The sequence below is a fragment of the Marmota marmota genome, unplaced genomic scaffold (assembly GCF_001458135.2).
Source record: "Marmota marmota marmota unplaced genomic scaffold, marMar, whole genome shotgun sequence".
In the NCBI taxonomy this organism is placed as follows: domain Eukaryota; kingdom Metazoa; phylum Chordata; class Mammalia; order Rodentia; family Sciuridae; genus Marmota; species Marmota marmota.
The window spans coordinates 5,085,015-5,090,930 of NW_025999913.1; positions in this window are offsets into that span (position 1 = coordinate 5,085,015).

Below are 5,916 nucleotides of genomic sequence, written 5' to 3' on the forward strand. Positions count from 1 at the left end.
AATACTTTCTTTTTTCAGGGACTGGGATTTTTTTTTATTTATATATGACAGTGGAATGCATTACAACTCTTATTACATATATAGAGCTCAACTTTTCATATCTCTGGTTTTATACATAGTATACTCAAACCAATTCATGTCCTCATACATGTACTTTGGATAATAATGATCATCACATTCAACCATCATTAATTACCCCATGCCCCCTCCCATTCCCTCCCATCCCTCTGCCCTATGTAGAATTCATCTATTCCTCCCATATTCCCCTCCCCATCCCACTATGAATCAGCCTCCTTATATCAAAGAAAACATTCAGCATTTGGATTTTTGGGATGGGCTAACTTCACTTAGCATTATCTTCTCTAGCTCCATCCATTTACCTGCAAATGCCATAATTTTATTCTCTTTTATTGCTGAGTAATATTCCATTGTGTATATATGCCACATTTTTTATCCTTTCATCTATTGAAGGGCATCTAGGTTGGTTCCACAATTTAGCTATTGTGAATTGTGCTGCTATAAACATTATGTGTCTGTGTCCCTATAGTATTCGGTTTTTAAGTCCTTTGGGTATAGACCAAGGAGAAGGATAGCTGGGTCAAATGGCGGTTCCATTCCCAATTTTCTAAGAAATCTCCATACTGCTTTCTTTCAATAATTTCCTCCTAGTCTTCTTAGATGGCTGTCCATTTTTCCCAGATTGTCTCTTCCCTCTTATAAACTTGCTCTTAGCAAATGATTTGATAAGCTCATTTATATTGAGGAGCAACTGACGGATAAGAGCATAGCTCTGGCTCTCCTGGTAGAGTGCACACTTTACTTTGTTCAACACCCAAATCTGATGGGGAAAGCTGAGTGCTGACCTTGTGTGATGCAGGCAGCCAACTGGAGAGTTAGGTGTCAGTCAAGGTCAACATTTTACATTTGATAAATCAGAACATGGAGGGGGCACATGTTCTTTCCACTTTTCCATGGGTACCAGGTCTATGTTAGGGATCCAGAAAAGGTGAGCTTCTAAATAAGGTAAGCGTAGATTGATGGAAGATCAAGGAGTGGTGCCCAGGGTCCTGTCTATATATTCTGTCCAATTAACAAATAAATGCATGAAAGGAAGTGGGGATGGGTCCTTTTAAAAATTGCCCTTTTTAGTTATACTGATGAGTATAGCTGATGGCGTTTCTTTTGCTTGGCACAGCAGCATCCACTCAGCATTCACCTACTAAGATTCCTATATTTTTAGAAAACCAATTTTAGGAACATCTATTATAACTAAGAGAGGCTCAAGCAAAATGCAAACCATTGCTTCATTATAAAAATAAATTCTGTTGTGAACATGAGTGGATTGCCTTAGTCCATTGGACAATACAATGCCCCAGACCAGGTGGCTTATAAACAACAGGAATTTATTTCTCACAATTCAGGAGGCTTCTGAGAAGTCCAAGAGTTGGCAATGTGCTCTGGTCCTGCTACCTTGGATGATGAGAAGCTGGCTCCTTCTGGTGCTGTCCTCACATGGTGGAGGTGCAAGAGAGCTCAGGTGTCTCTGTTAGAAAGACATTAGTCCACTCATGAGGCTTGGTTCTCCTGATGGAATCACCTCCTAATACCAGCGGCTTGGGGATTGGCATTTCAGTATATGAATCAGGGGAGCTCAAATAATTTAAGTCCATTCATGGGATGTCATTTTTCTCCTCCTCTTTGTATTTCCACGTCTATTTCTGCCACTGACATCTCTTAGCTTTATTGATTTTCTTGAACGCGTTTTCCTATTTTGGTTCTTCTTCCATTGCTCCATGTTCCAGATGTGGTCCTGTTTTTTATTTGCTCACAGCTCTTTTTAAAAAGCTGTTTATAAAAATCACATCAATTGTTTCTTGCTCTTTGCCTCCTCCAGAGAAACTGTAATTTGCAAAGGCTTAATTAGGATCTTTCAGGATTCTCTGCACTTTAGGATTTTAATAGGTACCATTAGCATAATACAATCCCCAGATTTCTTAATTCTTCCCAATTTTCTTCCCCAAATCTAGCTCCTCTGTATAGTTATGGTTTCTTAAAATATTTCATCCTAAAAGAAGTCTGAAAGAAAACCAGATAAACATTATTATTACATCAAAGTTGTAAGCTCTTCCCACACCACCATTTAGCATTGTGGTTAGTTTAAATTTTTAAAAAGCAAATGCTGAAACTCATTTGGATGCTGTTTTCATAATAAGCCATTTTAATGAGCACATATGTTGTTGTTTTAAAGGCCCATTTTATAATTGAAAGAATGCACTCTGGACTATCTTGGGGATTTGATTCATGCAATTCCTTCCTCGTTATGCACTAAGCTGTTTATTAATCAGCCTGACTACATGGTCTGTTTTTGTTCACTTTGATTTCTTTTGTGTTTAAAGTTCAGGGCTTAAATTTTTAGTACTAAAAATGAAGATGGCTGCTTTTAGTTGTTTGTTTGTTTATTACTTCAGCTAGATTTCTAAATATTTCCAGGCAGCAAAGGGAAGGAAGAAAAGAAAAAGATGAGAGCCATATCCTGTCAACACATTTGCTTATTATATGTGGAGCCCTCGGAAGGAGCAAATTAAGCCAAAGTTCTGTTTGAGATTGCTTTGCAGAGACATTTTTTGGCAGTACGGAGTTATTTATATATTTACTTATTTTACATAGGGAAAGAATAGGACCTCTTATGTGTTGTGATTCATAGGTGTTTCTACCTACTGTTTTTCTCCAATTGCACACATTCTCATGTTGCAATTAAAAGATTGGTAGTCATTAGGAATCTCCTATTATGTTCCTGATAGGGTGGCAGATACACTTTTTAGTTCAAAACTCAGATGAAAAATTTCCCAGAAATGCAATTTATCAATTTTTAATTTATCTTGCTGAACTAATAAATTCATTCATAGGGCTCCCTTACACTGGGTAACAATTTAGGAGGGAGGTTTATGCATTGCTGAACATGTTTTGGGGTGAGTCCTGTGTTCCTTTGTTGAACAGATCACCTAAGAGGGGAAATATGCTCACATTAAGAGGAAAAGAAAATCACAACTTAAAATCTCAGTGATTGAGCTGATTGGGCTAATGTTTAGTGGCCTTGGGGGTGGAACACAGAGAAGCAGAGAATCTAAACAGAGATGGGGGAAAGTAGAGGATCTTTCTGTCAATTACCAAGGGTAACGTGTCGGAGGCCAACCTGGGTGTCTGAAACAAGAGAAGTTGTCTGATGGAGTCTAAGGGGAGAGACGATGACAGTCTGATGGTACCTTCCCTTTACCTGCCTCCCGGGTCTGCCTTTAGTACCAGTATCTGTACACAATTCCATATGGATGTGTAATAAATTCTATGTCCTTTATTTCTCAGTGACCTGGCCTTCCTTATCAGCACTTGGTGACGATGGAGATAAAAGTCAACATGTTTGAAACCATTCAATTTAACCCTTAGTCTGATACTATCTTTATAATTATTTTTTTTAAAGGTTTAACTTTGGCTTTTAGTACCATTTCTCAGTCTTTGAGATGCCATTCTGCTATTTTCCAAGATGGCGCATAGGAAATAAGGTTTGGATGAGAGAAAGGAGAAGCTCCTGATCACTTGGCCTTGGAGAACGTGGCCATTGGTTCTTGTGCTGGTTCTTGGTGCCTTCTGGTTGACATTGGGATAGGTTTGGTGTGCTCCTATACCTGGCTATTTTGGGGATGGTATCCAGCAGTGACATCTCTGGTTGATAATCTCATGGTCTATTGTTTCTCAAACTTGGTCAGGGCTTGGTCAGCTTGGTCTTAGCATTTGCAGGGCCTGTGACAAGACTACCATGTGTATGAATATTTACAAGTTATAAATCAAGAGCCACATGCCATGGTGCATGCCTGTAACCCCAATGATTTGGGAGACAGGAAGATAGCAAGTTTTTGCCAGCCTCAGCAACTTGGTGAGGCCCTAAGCAACTTAGTGAGAAACTGTCTCAAAATTTTAAGAAATAAATAAATTAATTAAGAGGGCTGGGGATGTAGCTCAGTTATAAACAGCCCTCGTATCGTCCCCAAAAAGTTATAAATCAAGCTAACACACTTTTAAACATGTTATTATTCTTTTACATTGGCACAAATACCTTAATAATGATGGAATTTAAAATATGTTTAAAACTATGATTTTTATACATCTGCAAAGTGCCAAAATATCAGACAAATTTCTTTATATTGTACATATCTGAGTGTTCTGTAGATGGATTGAGGGTCGATGGTATTTGGTAACTAATAATAAGAATACATAATTTAATACAGTATTGAATTAATTTATTTTTCTTGATTTCATTTTAGCAAAATCATGAACTAAAATTATGTTCAAAATCATGGTCAAGATTTTCACAATTTAGTTCTATTGACATTACTATCAAATGAGATAACTTTTCATAAATTATTATAATTTTTGTACATTTTCCTTTCATTTCAGTTTGGGAAAATCTTGCTTTGCTAAAGGAGTAGCAACAAAAATTGCCAATAAAAATTTTAAAGCATATATTAAATTTGGAACTAACCCATGATTTTTTTACACATTTAAGCATTGCAATGGGGAAGTATGCATAATAAAATTGTTGCTAAAGAAATTATTGTAAATTAATCAGTTTCATCATGTGAATATTATTTTATATATAATTCATAGTCATCATCAGCTCTTCTCTCCCATACTGCTTAAGGTTTTTTTCCTTTCAAAATTTCAATTCTTAGAAATGGTATATTTTTTGGAGGGGGACAGGTACCAGAAAATGAACTCAGGGGTACTTAACCACTGAGCCACATCCCAGCCCTTTTTTGTATTTTATTTAGAGACAGGTTCAGACCTCTTGTTAGAGGAGACTAGACCTTGATCTATAATGGCCAAGAAAAGCATTCTATATAGAAATAGTTTGGAGATTATTTCTAGATAAATCTTCACAAGCAGGTGAATAGTTTTGTTTCCTTATTCAATATTTTTTTGAAGTGTCACAGTTTTGGTATATTCCATATGCAGTTTCTTTCAATTTAGGGAAACTATATTTTTCTAAAATTAAAAAAAAAAAACTTAAAAAAAATAAAATCATTTTGGGCATGGTAGCAAATGCCTGTAATCAATCCCAGTGACTGGGGAGGCTGAGGCAGGAGGACTGCAAGTTGGAGACCAACTACAGCAACCTAGCTAGGTCCTAAAGACTTAGGGAGACCCTTTCTCAAAATAAAACATATAAAAAGGGCTGGAGTTGTGGCTCAGTGTTTAAGTGCCCCTGGGTTCAATCTCCGGTACCAAAAATGAAATGAAATGAAATAAAATAAAACCACTCAAGTTAGTAGTTAGGTTTTCATCTTATTAATCATTATAGCAAACAATAAAATTACAAACTATGTCTTGAAAATGAATTTCACTCTCCTGCAAGAACACAGTTCACTCTTCATTTGGACATTTTCTCTAGTTGTGTTTTCGTTTACTTAACAGTATGTTCACTAAAGTGGTTGTAAGATCAAATTAACACATTTTATGGAGAGCCGCCTCCCTTGGCCCATTCAGAAAATATTGCCTAGAACCTATGATTGTTCCAAAGACTCTCATTGCTCTGACACAGTGGAAGCCCTGCCTCCTGCACATGACAAGCGTCTGCTGAGAGTAATTAATGAGCTTGTTCTTGAGCACCCTGGGATCCTGACTCAGAATATGAAGAAGAAAATGGACTCAGTATTTCCAGGAAAATTCTATTGTATTCTTGCTGAAAGGAAGGATTTCATACACTGAGTGTACCCTGTGTGTAGTCTCCCTGCTGTGAAGTGAAGTCCATCTCTAAAGTCAGCAGTCCTGGGGAGCTGCAGTACTTTTGGGGACCACAGGACAAAGCATGTGCAGTGTTCCCCTGGCACCTGAATGGTGTTTGTCACAAGAGCTGTCACTGAG